General features: G+C 41.3%; 1 protein-coding gene and 1 long non-coding RNA gene across 8 annotated transcripts in view; one reads left to right on the top strand and one right to left on the bottom strand.

Moving 5' to 3' along the window:
- Hdac9 (histone deacetylase 9) overlaps positions 1 to 20969 on the bottom strand; it is a 524755-nt gene that overhangs the window by 213627 nt on the left and 290159 nt on the right. The window lies entirely within an intron of this gene.
- Positions 1706 to 18945, top strand: LOC125387704 (uncharacterized). The gene is made up of 5 exons (XR_007227970.3): positions 1706 to 1804; positions 7235 to 7306; positions 13084 to 13339; positions 13483 to 13755; positions 15666 to 18945. It is a non-coding gene; the product is annotated as an uncharacterized LOC125387704 (long non-coding RNA).

The raw sequence follows: 20969 nt of genomic DNA, 5'->3' as shown, positions 1-20969 counted from the left end.
GGTCAGTGAAAGAGCCTGCCCCAAAAATAATCTGAGGGAGAGAGGGAAGGAAGAGGGAGGGAGGGTAAAAGGGAAGAGAAGAAGAGAATGGGAGGGGAAGGGAGGGGAGGCAAGACTTGGACAGTGCCTGAGGAATCACACCCATGGTTATACTGTCCTCTATATACGTGTGTTCACATGTTTACCTGCACATACATAAACATGCAAGCATACAAACAATGAAAGTATTTTAAAATAAAAAGAAAATGTGCATGCTCTAAATATAATTTAATATTCCAAGTAACTAAAGTGTAAAACCATAATCTCAACCACCGAACACTATCTGTGATAGAAAATGACTTCCAATAGAGAAGTGCAGGTTCTCCTTCCACAGCCTATCTGCACATGGCACTCCTGGCTCTCATCCAAGGGCTCAGGTCCCGAGTTTTAAGGATCGACCTTAAAACTCCATCCTCAAGCTCAGGGCTGTGGAGAAACAGGGATTATAAACACAAACTTGAGATAGGGAATGCGTGTGGAAGAGAAAACAGCCTTTGTCCTAATACCTTCTAAGGTCTGCCGAGGTGCATGTGTGTGTGTGTGTGTGTGCATGTACGTATGTGTGTGCGCACGCACATATGTGTGCATGTGTGTGTGTCCATGCTTGCATGTACGTGTGTCTGTGTGTGTTTGTGCATGTGTGTGTGCATGTGTGCATGCGTGTATGTGTGTCCTAGAAAGAAAGGCGCTCCTGATGCGTTGGACTGTGTCCCACTGCTACTTTCGCTCTCTGAGTCCAAACCCCACAGCGAGGCCTTCCTTTCCCACGACCTCCGGCTGTCAGACTGCTGCCGGCTTTCCCCACAGGCCTGCTCTCTCCCTCCTTTGAAGATTTGTTTTCTGAAGTCGATGTCCTGTTCCTGCTTACCAGAGAGCCCTTTGCAGGCCACCACTAGTAGCCCACTGATGGAGACTGGGCGGAGAGAAGAAATTCAGAGTTTCCCGCTCTCTGTAAGTGTTCAGTTGTAATATATTTGTGATTTGTATACACCTTCTCCATCCAGCCTAGCTCACTGCCCCGTGCTGTCCCTTGCTGCTATAGCTTCGCTGGCTGCTATTTGCCAGGGGCTTCTTTTTTTCTAGTCTTTTCTCCACAAAGATCACAATCCATGTTTTCTTTCTTCAGGTGGTAAAGGACTAGAAAAAAATTAAGCAAGGCAGAGTTCCTGAGAAGTATACAGAGGTCACAGACTTTCCTCACCATTATCAGAGAGGAAAGGAAGGGCTGCAGGGATGGGGAATAAACTAAATGAGGCATTAGCTCACAGATGGGAGAATGTGCGAAGTGAGCAGAGTCTGAAAAACGACGTCTACGTTAGATACATTGAGGAAACACACAGACATCGGTAGCCACTGGAAACAGAGAGACAGATAACAGCAAGCTGTCAGTCCAGGGTCAGGCCGAAAGCAGGGAAGAAAAGCTAGACCAGGAACCACCATGACCCCTCGAGGTTGGGCCAGGATGCAGTTTCGCAGTCTCTGTAGACAACAAGGGCCGGCTGTCCAGGGGTTAGTGCAGTCCTCACAAGACGCTGTTTCCACTCAGGCCTCTCATTAATCTTATGCCTTCACCCTGTTCCAGTCCTCCAGTCACGTGGCTAGCTGAGGTCAAGAGTCCGCTCATGGGGAGCTCAGTGTTTGCTTGAGAGGTGTGCTCAGTCAGCCGTGACAGTGAACTATCAAGAAGCCAGTGAAGAAAACACTGAGGAAATTACACCCTGAAATTTCACTCTACCGATGTGCAATCGGTCTCCCGGTTTTAAAGGTACTTTGCTTGAGAAAGGGTCCCTGCATCTTCCCAGATACAGAAAGGTACCCTACCTCCTCTCTTGATCTCCATGGCTCTCTGTGCCTCTTTGTGTCGCAGACTCTCCAGCTCTCTCTGTTTCTGTCTGACTGTCTCTCTCTCCCATCCCCCCTCTCACTTTCTCTTCTGCTGATCTGGTTTCCTCCTAACAACAAGGTTTTTTTTTTCTTTCTTTCATCTCCTTCTTTGAAAGAAATGTTATATTTTCTCATTTTAACACGTTTTAAGATGAATGATTAGGAAGAAATTGTTTTGACACTTAGTTGTTTCTTGAGTAACACACTTCAGATTAAATTGTTTAGTGAAATTCTTCTATGAGATACGATGAGAGCATCGTATAACGGATGAGCTGAGGTGGTTTTCTACAGTCACCGACCAGAGTAGATTCCATTCAGAACGCAGTTGCTGAGCAGGCATGTGGAAGCGGAGGACAGAGGGATTGAGCAGCAGTGGGAAGGCAAAGCAAGGCTTAGGTCTGGGCGGTATGATACACACTTCCCACGTTCTCACCGTCAGCTTCTCTTTCATTAGCTGTGACCTCAGGCTCATCCCTTGACAGCTATCTTGGGCTACGCAATATGAAAGTCTCACATGGCTTCATCACATCTCTCCTGAGCATTCTTGCTACCTGAGATGTTCTTATTTCTTCATTAAACCTCCCTCCAGCTACCACCTGTGACCTAGAACAGCAGGTGCCATCCTTCCCACCCTTGTCTCCATGATGACCCGGGTATTTCCAGAGGCTGGAGACTTAACAGCGTGTAGAGTCAGTGAAAAAATAAAAACAAAGAGGGAGAAATCAATGAGCACTCCCAGAAATGTTCATCTGACCCTGGGGCATGGATTGTATGAGTTATTAGTATGACCAGAACAAGCAGAACTTGAACGATTACCAACACAAGGCTCTAACTCAAACCATAAACAAGAAAGGCACTCTGTTTATTGTTGGAGAATGTCAGGCCTATATGTCAAACCTGGAATGTCTTACACAGATTTTGCTCTTACAGCTGAGGTGAGCCTGTGAAATGTTGGTGCTGTGAGCTCTAGCAATCACACAGGGTAACGCAAGACAAGACTGAGATTTCTGAAATCACGACAACTACACAGAGCATACAGAGTCCTAGCCCTCAAACTCAGATTCTGCATCAAAAATCCAGAAATATAAATAAATCATCACAAGTAACCCAAACCTGCTCAAGTCCCAAGTACAGAAAAACTGCATTTAGAACGAGAACATTGGTGCTTTCCTGGTCTTCCACACAATTCCAGACACGTATCTACCTTCTGGGCTTTATGAATTTGTTTATCTCAGTAGGGCCTTTTCTGTGCTCCCAGGCATTTCCACACAACAGCAAAATAGTTCTTTCTTCACTACAGGCTAATGTCACGGTGCCGACGCCTGAAACTGTAATGGATGGGCGCAGGTACCAGATTCAAGAACAACCATCACTCGAAAGCTGTGCCCTTTGCCTGTGCAGGAACCTTGTACAGCAGCGGTGGAGACTTGTAATTTTAATGAACATACCCCCTGGCATATCCTTGCAGATATTCATGAAGAAACCAGAACACTTTGGTAAAAAATGGTGATATTTCAGGAGATCTTAGCAAACTAAAAGATTTATTTTTTAAAAAAAGAAAAAGGTCACACCATTCTGGTATACTGTTTGTTTTCTTTAATTCCCAGCATTGTTCAATAGTTTAAAAGGCTCATTCTACCGAGAATGTGATTTATCAGTTTCCTCTCTAAATAAAAACTCAAAATAATACCATAAGGATATGCAAAGCATAGCATTTCTTCACTTTGGAGATTCTGAATGCTGTTAATGCTCAAAGTGAGAAACACCAACCTCATCTTCCCACTTGGAGGCACCCACACCCACAAAGAGTGTGACATCAAACGTCAACTTTAGGGTGACCTTCACTGGGCACAGGGAGTTCTTATTGGCATCTGTGAGACTCGGCTTCTTCGTGACGAACAAAGTAACAAGAGGGTCTCAAATGATACATTTATTAGATAAATAATTAGCACATCCACCATCATCGTCACACAAAAAAAGTTATGTGACATAACCAAGCTATGTACTCAGTTGGTAGGCTGTGGTTGGCATGCTCAGTTGGTAGGCTGTGGTTGGCATGCTCAGTTGATAGGCTGTGGGTGCCATGCTCAGTTGGTAAGCTGTGGGTGCCATGCTCAGTTGGTAAGCTGTGGGTGCCATGCTCAGTTGGTAGGCTGTGGGTGCCATGCTCAGTTGGTAGCTGTGGGTGCCATGCTCAGTTGGTAGGCTGTGGTTGCCGTGCTCAGTTGGTAGGCTGTGGTTGGCATGCTCAGTTGGTAGGCTGTGGTTGCCATGTGTGGTTGTTTAGGGCACGTTTTTCCTGTCAACTAGAATGCCGCCCAAGGGGCTGATATTCACTTAGGTCATCTTGTATCCGGTTAGGGAGAGTCAAGGTAGGAAAACACTGAAATATTTCCACTGTAAAGGACTCCACTGCTTAGCAAGTCTGCTCCATGCACTTCAGCAGCGCCCATAAACCTCTCGGGACCTAATCCCAGCCTGCACTGCTCTCACACCTGGACTCAGAAGCCATCAAAGCCAAGCCAGCAGCTGCCAGGAAAGCCTTCTGGGATCTCTGACACTTCCATCTCTTTGGTCGGTTTCACCCTCACAACAATGGTGAGAGGTACAATTCACGCTCGTGAAAGAATGCCGAGCTCAGCTTTGGTTTACCTATGTTTAGTTGTTCATGGAAGACACTCATTTCCTTAATTACTTACTCCCCAGAAGAATCTGTGCCTACCCTCACCAAGTTTTTCTTTTTGAAAGAGAAATGTTTTAATATACTGTTGAGTTATTTATAACATAACATGTTAATGCCTTCAGTAAAGAACAGGTAATGTAAAAGAAATAACAAGATGCAAAAAAAAAAAAACAAAACAAAAAACAAAAAAAAAAAAAAGAATCCAGGGTCAATTCTTTTCCATGCAATTCACTTGTCACAAATAACTCCATTTCGGGTACATATAATTATTAATGCTGTTGAGTAATTTAAAATAGCATAAAATATAAAATGGCAGATACACCTTTGGAGTTGACTGAGATGAATAGTTTACTAAACATGGAGTTTTCTGCAGTCAAAATAGAACTGAAAAAGGAGAAAGAAAGAGGTGACAAAGATAACAAAGAAGCAAAAAATGATTATTTTCCCAGTTTCTGCTCTTTTATGGACATTATGAAAAGGCCCATGAAGCTCCCACATTGCTGTCAAACACCTGTAAGAAAAACAGTTCCTTTTACAAAACTGTTCTGAAATTTTTGCTTAGGACAGACATGTTTCAATTTTCCACTTAAATACATTTAAAAAACAAAGATCAATTAACGGTGTCTCACAACCGTTTGGGTGTTTGAATATCTCAGTCGCAGCGCTCTGGCATGGGGCTTTGGTTTTGTACCATCGTTCACCTACTTGTAATTTCTTCCCTCTGGCTTCCTCACTTCCACCTGACTGAAGGTGCTGCTGTGTGGTCTCAGCAGAAGGGAATTTAGTACGCTTTCACTTAGCTCTTTTATCACAGTTAGGTATCTAACTCCAGGAGAGAAATCAGCTACTGAAGTACGCTCAGCTGAGGTAGAGGCCACGGGTAACACTGGCTTGGAAGTTGCCACTGTTAGCAGTCCAGACTGCTCTTACGGGTAGGCTGCGTGCTTGGCAGGAGGTGGCCAATGGGCTGCGAGCTTGGCAGGAGACGGCCAATGGGCTACGAGCTTGGCAGGAGACAGCCAATGGGCTGTGTGCTTGACAGGAGGCAGCCAATGGGCTGTGTGCTTGGCAGGAGGTGGCCAATGGGCTGCGAGCTTGGCAGGAGACGGCCAATGGGCTACGAGCTTGGCAGGAGACAGCCAATGGGCTGTGTGCTTGACAGGAGGCAGCCAATGGGCTGTGTGCTTGGCAGGAGGGAGCCAATGGGCAGCGTGCTTGGCAGGAGGTGGCCAATGGAAAAAAACCTCAATGACATCATTGGACGTTCCTTATCTCATACCTCCATGCTAGTGCATTTGTTGTTCTCAATGTTGACTTATACTCCTTTGATTTTACTTACATATTTTTTCCTCTCTTTTTATGCTACAGGTCCTTTGCATTTGTGTCATGGCTTCCAGTTTAGTGTTTTTATGGGATTCCTGAGTTGGTCTCTGTGTCGGTATGCTTCATGCGCCTTTGCTTGGGCTCTTTTCTGTCTGTTTGTTCTGTCCATTCCAATGTATTAGGTGTTATTTTGTCTTATTGTATTTTATTTTTTTATTATCCTTTAGAAGTCTGTTTCTTTTCTAATGAAAGACAGAAAGTGCAACAGACCCAGATGGGAAGGGAGGAGGAACTGGGAGGGGTATCAGGTTGCATTATAGAAGGGGGAAAAAGCTATTCCCAATAAAAGCAAATATAAACTTCAAAATCAAATTAAAATATATATTTTTTTATAGTCAAACCATTTTATTTGCATAAAAACAATATGTAAATGTAAAAACCACTGCGATCTGTAATTGCTGCCATCTTAATTAGGAGTGAAGGAGTTCCAGGCTGTGTTTGGTGGTTTGGGGTGGTAGTGTGAACACATAAGTCATCTGCAGTATCTGTTGCATGCAGTGGTGGTGTGAACACATGTTGCGTGTGTAGCATCTGTTGGTGTTGGGTGGTGGTGTGAATATATGCTGCACATGTATTATTTGTTGGTGTTGAGTGGTGGTGTGAACACATTGCATGTGTAGTATCTGTTGGTGTTGGGTATTTGTATGAACACATGCTGCATGTGTAGTATCTGTTGGTGTAGAGTAGTGGTGTGAACATATTGCACGTGTAGTATCTGTTGGTGTTGAGTGGCGGTGTGAACACATTACATGTTCAGAACCAAATCTCTAGTATAGCTATATAGTGTGACTTGGCCAAACACTGAAAGAAACACCTAGGATTCACAATGCATTAAATTGTGAAAAATTTCTTCATTGTAGATTCAGAAACCTTTTACTATTGTCAAATTTTCCATGATCCATATATTTGATTACACAAAATCATATGAGTTCTCAACCTAAAGTTTAAGAAGGTAAGATGTTAGATTCTGATAGCAGGAATTGATAAAAGTACATGATTTTGAGGCCAGAGTGCAAAGGCAGCCACCACAGCAGGAGCAATCACCATCACCTCCATCACAGCCAGATGCAACGCCGTCCCTCTCTGAAGCCCTTGCCTCCGTCACCTCCTCTAACCGGACATTCTATCTGTTCATTACACACCTTCATTTAGCAGTGTCATGGTCAAAATGAGACAGTGAATACTCCGCTTATCTGAGCTTAGAAATATCCACACTGCAATTTTTTAAATAACTGTTTTTCCTAGGTAGAGGCCTAAAATCAACATGAAAAAATAAGTTTCATCAACTGTATGAGCTGCCTAGCATCCTCCCCTAAGGTAAGTGTCACCAGCCCTACACAGATGCACCAGATTTTCAGGCTGGAACTATTATTAGCTCCTCTGAAGCACTGAGTGCCAAGCATGTGCTATAGACTGCTCCCTTGCTGAGCGGCTTAGCACCCGTTCATTTGCCATGAGACAGTTGCCAACAGCATACGTTGATTCCCAAATACTTCCTTGACTGGATTATAATGCTGTAAAAGCTAGTTATTTTTTTTTTACATAATGCCTATAAAATCAAATTAGTGTCACAGTCTCTTCACCCAAACTGTGAGTCTTTTGTGGAGCTTACATTTATCCCTTTTATTTTTCTAGGACAATTTTCATGCTAAGAATGTTATATGGAAAATTCAGGTGGGAGCCTTGACAAAGGCCTCTAGTTCCAATCTGTTGGATTCTGCCAGAACAAAATAACCTAACATTCTTCTTTGATGAGTCACCATTTTTTTGTCTTCAAATTTGAATTAGTTCTTTGAGGTAGAATTGCCAATTTCTGAGAAAGTATTTTCTTAAAGAAGAGAGGAAAGCAGAGGTGACATCAAAGACTATTGCTGCATGCTGACAATATGCAGGGTCACACACCTGGAAATGAGATGTTCAAGCTAAATTCATTTTATAAATCATAAATGGATTCATAGTCATTACAATATAAGCTACTTTATCATATAATGCATGTATATGTATATTAGCATTTATATGAAAAACAGTGTATGCATGCATGTTAGTACAAACAAATGTATAAATGTGTAAATATAAATGAATATGGACATAAATATTGAATAAATATTAAGTATATATGTATGTATCAACCCATATATATAGTTGTGTATGTACATTTATATATATGTAAATGCTGTATGTATATTAATTTAAAGATGTTTAAACTGTATGTGTACATATACTACATATACATCTATACAAATGGTGTGTATATGCCTGTGTATTGACACATGTAAATGTATTAGCCTATGCATATATCACTATTAGCAGGTACATAATTATAAATAGTATGTGTATATATTCATATCATTGAACATGTATGAATATTGATAAATGGTGCATGTATATATGCATAGTAACACAGCCACATATATAATGATGTGTGTGTGTGTGTATGTGTGTTTGTATACAAGTATAACACTCAAAAAGATTTTTTGAATTCTGTGTGTTCCTGATCAGCAAATATCTGGAGACATTCAAAGCCCCAGTAGCACTGTCTGACCAAGTTCACTGCTCCTTTTTGCTAGCTCTGACCAGCGTCAGAGGCCTGGGCCTCAGCTCCCATACAGTGTGCTGCCCATCCCTCCAGCTCTCTCTTCCTGTCTCCTGTGTCCTGGATGCTTCCTCATTCAGATTATAGGCAACCAATTAAAATGTATTTTTGAACAATGAGTTTGAAGATTGCTCACTTTCTCAGCAACATGTAAAAATGGATATATTACCTTCAAACTAAATCACCATATGGTTACCAAGGGAATAAAAAAACAAAATTGTAATGTATTCTAAGGTCCTATTTGAAGATTACAGCTTAACACCAAGAGAAGCTAACAGACATCTTCTCCCATAGAGAAGCTAAAAAGAATGTTAAATTTAAAGTTGTAAAAAAAAAGAACTATTATTCATCTTCCTTCTCTTAATTAAAACTAATTCATTTTAATGTCTCTCCATGCTCCAATTAGCCCTAATTACAAAGAGCTCCTAAGGTGGAGACGGTGGCCAACTCAGTCAATATTTGAAAGAGGTTTTTGGTCTGAAAACCACTTGTAAACATGGAAAATACAACTTCTAATGAATTGCAATCATATCACTTTCCCCGCCAAACTGAGTTGCTTATGTGGTGTATACCACTAGCCACAGCATGCATTTACACTTCCTGATGAAAAGATAAACTCCAAAAAGGAAATGTGCTAACACTTAAATATGACATAAGCGTAATTAAGCAAATCTGCCTTCTGAAGAAAGCATAAAAATGTCAGATTTACAGCATTTTACGTGACAGAAGCCCCGTTCCTAAGAGGCAGTTTGTACAAGTCGGAAGGTGCACGCAGATGGCCACTAAACCCTGAGTCTCAAAAAGGTAACACCGGGCCAATTATATGTTTTTACACTTCTGTCTATAAGCATTATATTTTCCTCATTTCTATGAAAAAGAGACCCATAGTTGAGATCCATAAAGATTCCCTAATCAGCTTATACTGTGCAAGAGTATTAAAGTCTCCATTTTCACAACAGTGACGTGAAGAAACACACACTTTTGTGATGTATTACTAGCACTGGAACTTACATCTCTCTGCCCTGAACCACCTGCAAGTTTTAATAGTCATGTATCACCAGGGTACCAGAAACTCATAAAGTTTAACCTGCCAATTAAGCAGGTAAAGTTTCAGTCCTGTGCCATAAGACATAGTCAGCAAAACTTAAAAAAAAAAATCTTGAATTCTTTTTTGCAAGGCAGTGGAATTCCAGGACGGATACTTTAGCAACTTGTAGAAAGTAAAAGCTGATAAACGCAGCTGAAAATTCCGTCCTTACGGAGGGCACAGAGTTAGCGAAAATGTGGAAGTCTAAAAATGGATCTGATGATCTCTACAAAGCTGCTGCTGAGGATTTCATTGGTAGTGGGTCTCCTCATTCAGCATCAGCACGCACCTCTCTTGGGGCTGTGATCTATACCTGTACCAGTTTCTTATACCTGTACCAGTTTCTTATATCATCTGTACCAGTTTCTTATATCATCTGTACCAGTTTCTTTGAAACAAGAGCTTGCAATAGAAACTACAACATTCTTAGAATCACATGTAAACATCCAGTTCTGTAATCCCAAAGGTGAGACCCATAAAAATATTTGAATCTAAAGATCCCTTGCATGAAAGAAAAGGCTTCCTAATGTTCTTTTGTAACCATGGTGATGTCTAGAAGGACATCCCAGTAGGGTGACTTCAGGGGACACACTAAGTGGCCCACTAATGTCAAGGCTCAGGATCTAGTAGCCCCAGCCCAGTTCGTCACGGCATGGACTGTTGCCATGCTAAGTGACTGGTTATTTCTTCTGAACCTGCAGTGCTAGGTGGAGATACTTTCTTCTCCCAGTTCTCCCTTTATATGAACTAGTCCTTTAGGAGGGAATCAAATTTATTCCAGAAATTTATTCCAGAAAGGTAGTGAAAGTATAACTGAATTATTATTACTACTATTATTATTATTACTGCTTTGGATAAAGCTAAGAATGTCTAAGTACTCATGTGCTCCTATCTTATTGACTATAACTCTGTAACTCAAGAACTATAGATTATGCATAAAAGAATAAAATGCTGGATCCATGTATCTGATAATCCAAGAGGAATAACAAAAAAGCTAGGTCTTCTATATTTATTGATTTGAATATAACTCATTTTAAATCCATTTGTGAACTAGTTTGTACACACTGACTGCCAACACTGTACCAAGTACAATTTTATTGTGTCTATATATACCATCTCATTTAATCTCCCCAGTCATTCCCTGACAACAGATTATTATCAAAACATAAGGTTAAGTGATCTATCAATTGATAACCGAGTGGCGCCAGAACTTAGATCCACTCCATTAGGCTATAAAACGTTTAATTTTTATGACTTTTTTATCTGTATCCAAAGACATAATCCAGTCTCAAAGAATCTGAACTGTACGTAAAGACAGAACCTAGACATCTAGGCAGAACAAAGTACAATTGGATTTTCTTTAACAAGTAGGATAGCATCTTCCACTTTCTTAATGTTCTCCAGAGCACAGTCGACAATGAACCTGAATACAGTACTTCAGGCTCCTATTGCACTATCAACGAACACATCCCAGTGCTTAGCATTTAGCTCAGATGTGCTTTGAAAACTTTCAAGGATCCTAAGGACATTCAATACACTGAGTAACTACACACAGTTTCCTAAGGGCATGCAATGTAATAACTACACACAGGATTCTAAAGGCATGCAATGCACTGAGTAACTACACACAGGATCCTAAGGACATGCAATACAGTGAGTAACTACACACCATGGGAGAGAATGGGGGAGGGAGCTTTGTTTGTTTTGTCAGAGTTTCCCTCACAAACAGACCAATCTCTCACTGATTGATCTTTTAGACACTGTTCTATTTCTTCCCCAAATACACCTCACATCTGTTGCCTGTGACATCACAGTGTCACAGCGGATGAGAGGTGTAAATGAGCAAAGTGATCTGTCCCTGGTGAGCAACTGATCCTGCTACAGAGATGTGAAGCTCAGTCGGTAGAGCATGGGACTCTTAATCCCAGGGTCGTGGGTTTGAGCCCCACGTTGGGCGCCAGATGAAGCTGCAGGGCGATTGGTAAAGAAAAGTCCCCAGACTATCTTGATATAAAATATACAGCTTTAATAAACAGAAGTAAGACTTACAACAGCTTACACCAGAATCCAAACAATCCGTCCGGACCCTGGAGCCAGGAGAAAAGAGAGCTTGCAGAGCGCGCTTGCTAGGTTTATAGGCAGGCTTTTGTCTGAGGGCAGCATGCCCCAAAAACAGAATGTGATTGGCTGAACTCCCCTATCAGAGATGTTCACATTATACCTTTCTTTTGCAGAATAGAAATGGCTCTTCAGTTTAAAAAGCAAAACCCAAACAGAATTCAAATGTTTTCTTCTAGAAATAGGACAAAGAATTCAGTAAGTGGGTTTGTAATACATGAAGTTTAGGAAAGTTGAGTGTCTAGGAGACAAAAAGCGAACAGAGGTCTAGAGTAAAGGAGAAACACAGCCCCAGCCTTATCACTGTGAATACAGAAGGAACTGGGAACAGCAAGATCCAGAGATTCCAGCAAACAGACAACACAAGCTGACTCTGAATTACCGACACACCTCTAACTGCTCACAGATGTGTGTTTTGCACACTTGTTTTCTTACAATGCTGGGGTTGAACCCTGGGCCTTGCCAGGGCTTAGGCAAGGGCTCTGCTATATAACTGTATATCCACCTTTTAGTGCACACAGCTGAATGACTGCTTCTATTGCAGAGAACCAGATTCTCTCTTTTACCTAAGACTCATCTGATGCTTTTGTGGCAAGAGATTTCAGGTAATAGATATAAGAAGCACATTGTGGATATTAATCTATTGTTGTGTGCACACCTGGTTTATTTACATTTTATGTATGTGTCTATCTGCTTGTGTGTGTGTGTGTGTGCGTGTGTGTGTACGCACTATGTGCAGACTTGGTACAGAACGGGGCTTTAGATCACCTGGAACTAGGGTTACAAGTGGATGTGAGCTGCCATGTGGGTGTTGGGGACTGAACCCAGGTCCTCTGCAGGACCTGGTTCAACAACAAGTAGTCTTTATTACTTGCAGGAACAACAAGTAGTCTTTATTACTGATCCGTCTTCCAAGCCCCTATTTTAATAGACTTGTAAATAAAGACAAAAAGTCAAAAAGTTTAGTCATAAGGGAAATGATATATATATATATATATATATATATATATATATCTGTGTGTGTGTGTGTGTATTGAGTTTCTAGATCTAAATCCAGCATATAAAAAAGCTACATGTAAAACTATTTTTGGCCAAAAAGGAAAATGTTTCTCTTAGACAAATGTTTGTAAAAGAATGTGGAACAACTATATTCACTCTTCTCACAACTATGGTCTGTAAGTCTTACAGTTGGAATGAATGATTTTTCTTATCGAAATGAGACTCTCGCTATGTCAAAGTACAGGATGGTCAGTATGTTAAAGACAATTTTCTCAGGACCATTTCTTATATCTTCAGGTACCAACACGGTTCTGCTTTCAGATTTTAAATCTTAGTTGCAACTCGCAACCGCCTGAGCAGGGCTTTTCTGAAAACATCAGTAGACAGGTTGGATTCTGTCCTCACAGAGGAGGAAGCTGTTGAGCATCCCTGTTTGCCCAGCAGGAGGTGCAGAGGACAGAAGTTACCCTGATGCAAGGCTCTTTTGTTTGCTGATTCTGCCAGAAGTTAAAGTGCTGAAGGAAACACTTCAGTTCAGGAGTTAAATTTGGAGGTGAGATGAAATCACTTTTGAAATCATAAATGAACAATTCCAGTGTGTCTATGCTGGCAACATTGCCATATGTCTCTATTTTTTTCTCAGATGAAAAAAAAAGATTGTTCTGCAATTTCATTTTTTTTCTTTCTTTTATTCAGGCCTCAAACTACCATTCACATTCTAGGGAGATAGCCACAGAAACAGAATACTGCATTGCCTAGAAGACAGCTAAAGATGCCAGTGCGCAGAGAAAAGGGAAGAGAGAGGCTATCGCTTGCCTTCAAGTTCCCCTCTGAGAAAGGAACATGAGCAAAGAGAGAGCAGAGCAGCTGAGGGGAAACATCTGGAAAAACCCAAAACAAGAACCAGCAGTGGCAATTCAACACGACAGAGGAGGACCCGGCTCTGTAAGCACATTAATGAATGGCGAGGTAAGAATCAGGGTGAGAAACCAGCCTGACAGCCATTTCAGAGGGCCTGGGAAAGTTCCAGGCCCTGACCTTCCAGCCAAGTTGTGCCTGTCACCCATGTCACTAGCTGGCACCTTCAATCCAAGCGTGCAGTAAAGTACAGTTAACTCAGCAGCGTGAGGAAAAGCAGTGTGAACCTAGCAGAGCCTGGTCACCACATGTATAGTTGAAAGTTTATGATAAAAAGATATATGGGGAACATGTCAGTGGGAAACAGTTAAAAATGACTAAATATGTTCTTCCTTCTGTCACTGAACTATTATTGATAAAAATCTTATTACCCGGCGATCAACCTTTTTTTTTCTTTTTAACCAGAAAACACATTGAATTTCATTACTATGTTTTGGAGTGAAATGAGGTTGTAAATTTATCAATGTCTGGCTATATAAGCACACACATCACTCTATTCATACACTTGAGCGTGGGATTTGAATGTGCATGTACTTATACTCAATATCATCCATTGTCTCCAACTTGCGAATAGACAGGTTTCCTATCCACTCCTCAAATGCAGTCGCATGTACTGTAAGAACTGAAACGTAAATGGATTTCCCCAAGACACTCATTTACTATGAGGACCAACCCCACTATGACTCACAGCTACGCAATTCTCTGACTGCACTCGCTCAAGCCACAAGTGAGCATTTTACATAATCACTCTGTATAAAACATCAGATTTCCTGTGGATGCTTTTAGTCTTGATGTGTCACCCTGGATTTCCCCTCTAAATGTTAAAATCATACATATATGTATGTGTGTGTGTGTGTCTTTTTTATTGACTTGTTCTTAGAAGGGCCACTTTATCAAGGAGAGCATGGAACATTCTGTCAACTATGTACAAAATTCAATTCATACATCAGAAACACAAAATACTAAATGGCTCCCAATGCCTAGATTATGATTCTTATCACTACCACAGGAGAGTATATTCTCCAACACTCTTGTCTTTACCATGCTGCTCATGGGTCTGAAGGTCTCTGGCGGCATTCCAGGGTGGCCAGGGGAAAAGTCGAAGTCCTTGGCTTTGCGATCAAATCTCTTCATGAACGGTCCTTCTCCACTCCAGTTCTTTCTTCACCCAATCCGATCTCTAGCTCTGTGCTGAGAAGCCGAGTTCACCTGCCCGCCCCAGTATCCTCTAACTCTGCAGTGCCATTTCTCACTTCCGTCTTAGCCTGGACTCTCCTTTGTCTGCCCGGGATTCATTTCAGCTTCCTATTTGTCCTTTGGCCTGAGAAATGTTCTCTGGTCTCCCATCTCCGTCCTCACTCAAGTCTCCACACACAGAGACCCCTGCATATCATCTGCATCCTATTTCAACTCTCCATCCTGACCAGGCTTCTGTCCAAAATAACTTGAATCTGGTTTGTGGTGCCTGCTATACTACATTGATACAATTAACTGACTTACCTGTTATATTTATGATTAAATCCTTAAGAATCAAAGAATGGAGACATCCAGCTTTGCTTTCCCCTGTAGTCTATTCCTTTAGCTCTCTCATAGTATTGAGTGAAACTTCGGGGCTTAAGTACTACGTTTGCTTTCTCAAGAGAGCGTTTGACAAAGAAATTGATGAGGCAAGAGTAAGGAAAGCCTATGAACAGTATGTAAGTTCCGATTGCGGCATTAGGATTATTCTTCACACCATCACCATAACTCCATTTACCCTAAGTCAATCGCATCTACTATAAAAAAGGTGAGGAGTCCGGGTCATCACCTCAACCTTTTGCCCAAGCAAATGAATCAGTAAATAAGGCTAATGTTAAACAGGCGATGGTAAGTACACCATTCAAGACACAAAGTCCTCGGGTTTCATAGAACACAGCCCCCAAGTTTGGGTACAGCTTCTCCTTCCTCTTCTCCCCAACTAGATGTCTACATAGGAAGAAATATGACTTAGAATTCTGCACAGCAACTGACCAAACGCAAAGGGGTCCAGAGGAGACAGGCACGGCTGGAGAGAAGCGGATTTTCCTGGAGTGTCCCAGAGCCCAAGAGAAGATCAAGTCATTTAGTGTCCTACTAGGCTGGTATTTCAAAATGTGGCACATCGTAAGTCAATACCAAAGAGACACAATTTTAAGTAGTTTTTAGGAAGTTTGTCTTTGATATGTTCCACAATGTCCTTGTTGTGTGTCCTCCAAAAAATACTTTGTTGAGTTCTCTATAATTTTCATACCACAACAAATTATGTGAGCCAAGCTTCTGTCAACTATAGGGTGGGTACATCCAGATAAAGTTCTCATCTCAAATGCTTAGATGTATTCAAGATTCCAAATTTTGGTTTTATGTTTTTAGAATATTAGCATACTGAGATACCTTGGCAATGAGGCCCGTACTTGAACATGAAATTCATTTGTACTACATAGGTAGCTGACCCACATAGCCTGAAGGTCATTTATATATTTTTGTGCACCTGCATTCTGATAGGTATGGAATTTTCCATACTTGATTTCCTGTAGGCACTCATTATATTTTGGATTTTGGATCATAGATTATCTATTTGAGGATGCTTGGGCTGAGTCATATTTTTTCAACATCTGATAGTTTATAAACACTCATATACTACTATATTAGCTGATAGCTGTACTATTACAGAAAAAAAGAAATTGGTTTTGCAAAAATGCAGACTTTATTTGTACAACACAGTCTCTAGCTCATGAAGAGACTCACCAGTGATGAGCACCTTTCATTCTCCAGGCCTCCAGTGAACTGCTTTCATTGTGATGCTTGCTCCTCCCCACTCATACGTGAGTGGAGCCCTTGTCCAACTCCATCTTGCTTTTGCAACCTGGCTCCTAATTCCATTCTCACATCTGAGCAGAGATTTCCACGTTCCCTGCCACTCGCCAGCATCCTCTCCCGTGCCATCAAACACCTGCCTCCCTCCTGCTACTGTTACAGACGCCACTCACCAGCTCCTGAACAATCGCTCTGAGAATTATTGCCTGTCTAACCTTACAAAGTTGGATCTCTGATGGGAGAGAATGGTTTCAATTCACAGCTTCTCCAGCACCACGCTTTTATGAATCCACATCTCTCCTTAACACCCATCTCCAGTGTCAGAAGTAGGGTGTGTCCTGCTCCCACCCACTGCTACCCTTACCAAGAGCACAGCTGTGGAAGAGAAGCATATGGGTGACTTCATATACTCCTGCCTGGAGACAAAAGTCCCTCCCACATCTATACATTGTAAGTCATTTTTCATTAAAAAATAAAACTGAAGCGGAAAGAAGAAAGGAAGTCCTTTGGCCTTCCCCTCAAAGACCTTACAACTGCTGCCCATTTCAACTTCATCTAAGACAGACTGTCAAAGTGGGATATTACCCTTCCTTCTCATATCATCTCCACGTCTCCAAACACAACTGTTAACTTTCCAAACCTGTAGTCAGAGGCTGCTTGTTTGCTCCTGGCCACTCAGACCCGCAATGATTACACAGAAACTATATTATTTAAAACACTGCTTGGCAATAGCTTATGCATATTTCTAGCTAGCTCTTATATCCTAAAGGTCATGGCCTACCGGCAAAGTTTCAGCACCCTCCAGCGGAGGTGTCTGACTCCTGTGGTGTATGTGGCTTCTCGCTGACTCTGCCTACTCTCTCTCTACACCTCTGTTCTGATTTCCCATCCAGCTTTACTCTGTTAGGCCATTGGCCAAATCAGTTTTATTCACTAGTCAGTGAAAAGAACACAAAGATGGAAGGACTTCCCATACCACAAATCCCTGGGGTATTCTTCTTTGGTACTCTGAATGGAGCAAAGCCTCTGTGAAAATGCCCTGGGAACCTTCTATGATTAGACTTACAGTCTCCATCCTTACAACTGTCTGAGAAGGTAAAGAAGGAAATATCTCTTTGCGCTGACTGGGAGCAGGGCAGCCAGCTACTCGGGTGCTCTGGCTCTTTGTGAGACCCTGTTCCCAGTTTCTTTTCCAGAGGTTGGTCTGTGAACATCCTGGAGAAACAGGAGGGGCACGGCGATTCTGTGTTGCTCTGCAAGACACACAGCAAGCACATTGCTCAACCTCAAGGAAAGATGTTCTCCTAATTCTCCTCGGAGCTCATGTGAGGCTAGGGGAACGGGGAACCTGCCAGGAGCACATGTACTTGGACGACACATGCTCTCCCAGAAATCGACGAGAACAAAATGTTTTGCCGTTTTCCTTGTCGTGACCCTGGGGATTATGCTCACCCTTGTATATTTGGTACAGAAGGGGTTTTCAGTTTCCCCATCTTGTTAGATTCAGTCCCACCCGATAAAAGAAAGCTTATAGAAATTAGCTTTGCCACACACCACTGACCCACGGAGTCATTTTTCAGCTTCGTGAACAAGTCCAAAGAAGAGGAAATTATTTTTTATTAACCAGGTACTAAAAGCAAAGCCTTTTTATAATGGTGGCTCACTTCTTTCCACCGAGAGCAGTGGGCAAGGGGAAACAAATCCAACTGCAATAACTTTGCCCACAGGCAGTTTTATTAAAATCTATAAGGTGAAATTTTTAATACAATCAAATCATCATAAAATATGTTAGGCATTTATGGTAAATACAACTATTATTGTACACCTTTCTCCTGTGACACCACCCCTGGGAAAACGGGATTTGTAGGTTTCAGAAATGAGCCTTTTCGAAGGTGTATTTGGGTTCCTCTAGCTGGGGTCAAGTTGCGTTTTCCATTATAAACCTGCTTCCAGGGGTTTATTACCTTGTCATAAAAATCTGCTCGGGGCTGAATATAGCATGTACAGTCTCAGCTCAGCAGTGTGTTCTCTGCAAAAATGTATCAGGATTGAGAAAACCGTTTAGGAACATTTAAATAACACAATTATGCCTGAAACCTATCTTGAAGGATCCAGTGAACTGACCCAGGTCAAATACTTTGTGAAGCCAAGACCCACACCCAGAGTCCTACATCTTCCCAAGACTAACCTAAGGATCTATAACGTCTAACAATGTTTCTAGGCAAAGAATCTGACCAATAGGTTGAGCTCTTAAAAGGAAAGAAGAAAATTCTATACTTAAGGCAACATTTTCTGAGATTTAAAGTCAGAAGTGTTTTCAAAGAACAGAATATTCTTTTATCAATGTTTATACTGAAAATACCTTCTTTCTTCCTTGGAAATATGAAAATAAATATGAATTAACCAAAAGCCATCCAGGAGTCATTATCGTATAATGCTAACCTGTGTCACATTTTTGTTTGTTTGTTCATTTTGTAGATGGAATTTTCTGTCCTGCACGGTCCCACAGGCATTCAATCCCAAATAAACGCACAAAGGCTTATATTAATTATAAAGTGTTTGACCTATTGTTCACGCTTATTATCCACAACCTCTTAAAACTTAAATTAACCTGTAATTCTTATCTATGTTTAATCACAAGGCTTGGAACCTTTTCTCAGTGAGGCATTCTTATTTTGCTTCTTCTGCATCTGGTTGGTGAAATATTTTGCCTTTCCTCTTCCCAGAATTCTCTAGGCTGGTCTCTCTGCCTATTCATCCTGCCTGGCTACTGGCCAATCAGTATTTTATTAAACTAATATGAGTGACAAATCTTTATAGTGTACAAGAGCATTATCCCATAGCTTTTGCCATTTTTCCTTTTCAAAACAAAAACTCTAAATCTAATCTCCTTTGTTTAGTGTTTCTCCTGAACATTATCCATAACAACTTGTAACCAACACTCTACACAAAGACAAACATTCATAACCCAGTTTTGGGGGACATATATGTATTTTTCTAGGCTACATCCTGATGATTGAGGGCACTGATAATCTTATTGGGACCCACAGAAAATGGAGGATTAAGGTCAAGTCCTGACTGGAGTATTTTGTGAGTTTGGATCATCTCAGGCAGCAGTCTTGAAGCTGTTCTGGACGTAGAACTCAGAGGAAACTGCAACAGAGGAGCTCTGAAATGTTGAATCATCTGAGAACAAAACTCTTAAATCTCCGGGAATAAGCCCCACGTTGGGTAACTTTTGCTTTTAAATATTGTATGTAGAAAGAAAGACGTGCCCTGAGGCAGCAGGGGAGAACAGCCCTAAACCAAGGAGCCTGGGGATGTCTTCCAAGATAGGCTTAGGAATGAAGTGCACCAAACTGGAATACAGTTTTCTTATAGTAAACCTGGAATTTAAGATGTTTATTGTAATCTTGGAAAATAATCAGGGACCCCAAGCAGGTTTCAGACTCCTCACTGCAGGTGATGTAGCTATAGTCACAAATGCCAGAATCCTTCCCGGTCCCACTTAGTGCTTCTGCAATTAAAATTCCAAATATTAGCACACTCTAATGTTCTGAATGAGCATAATTACCACCACTAATCAGATGCCTGCATTTTTATTTTAAGGTTTACTTTTGGGGCTGGAGAGACAGCTCCACGGTTACATGCATTTCCTGTTTTTGCAGAGGGCTGGGTTCAGTTGCCATCACCTGAATTGGATGGACAATGACTACCTTCAACTCCAGTTCCAAATTATTGAATTGTTTTCTATGGCCTCCACAAGCACTTTTCAGGCATGTATATGAATACACACAGGTATACATACACAAAATAGAAAGCAAAATAAATCTTTTTAAAAATTAAATATGTACATGGATGTAGTTATGTGCACAAGTAAGTCCAGAAGACAGTATTGGGTCCTCTGGAGCTAGATTTGCAAACAAATGTAAGTCATCCAAAATAGATATGGGAACTGAACTCAACTACATAATCTTTATCTCTAAACCTTCTCTTCAGCTCCTGGACATCTAGAATTTTAAAACTTGTGTTTCATGAAAGAATGTGAAGCACAGAGAATTCCAGCCAATGGTAAATTCTCTGAAGAATTCCAGCCAATGGCAAAAATCAGAACCTTAACCTCTGTCTCCTGAGACAATTTCCAGGATCAGAAGAGGCTTTAAATAGAAAAGTGGGAGCAAAGGATCAGTGTTTTCAGGAGGCCACTTGTTTGTTTCCCAGCCCCCAACAGCTCAGACCCAAAATGATCACATAGAAACTATATTATTTAAATCACTGCTTGGCCCATTAGCTCTAGCTTCTTATTGACTAACTCTTACATCTTAATTTAACCAATCTCTATTAATCTGTGTATCATCACGTGGCTGTGGCTTACCAGGTAAAGTTCTGGCATCTGTCTCTTGTGGGGCTCCATGGCTTCTCTCTGACTCTAC

This window comes from Myodes glareolus, chromosome 11 (genome assembly GCF_982192425.1).
Source record: "Myodes glareolus chromosome 11, mMyoGla1.1, whole genome shotgun sequence".
In the NCBI taxonomy this organism is placed as follows: Eukaryota; Metazoa; Chordata; class Mammalia; order Rodentia; family Cricetidae; genus Myodes; species Myodes glareolus.
Note: the sequence above shows the minus strand (reverse complement) of the source record. Positions and strands in the feature narration are given on the sequence as shown.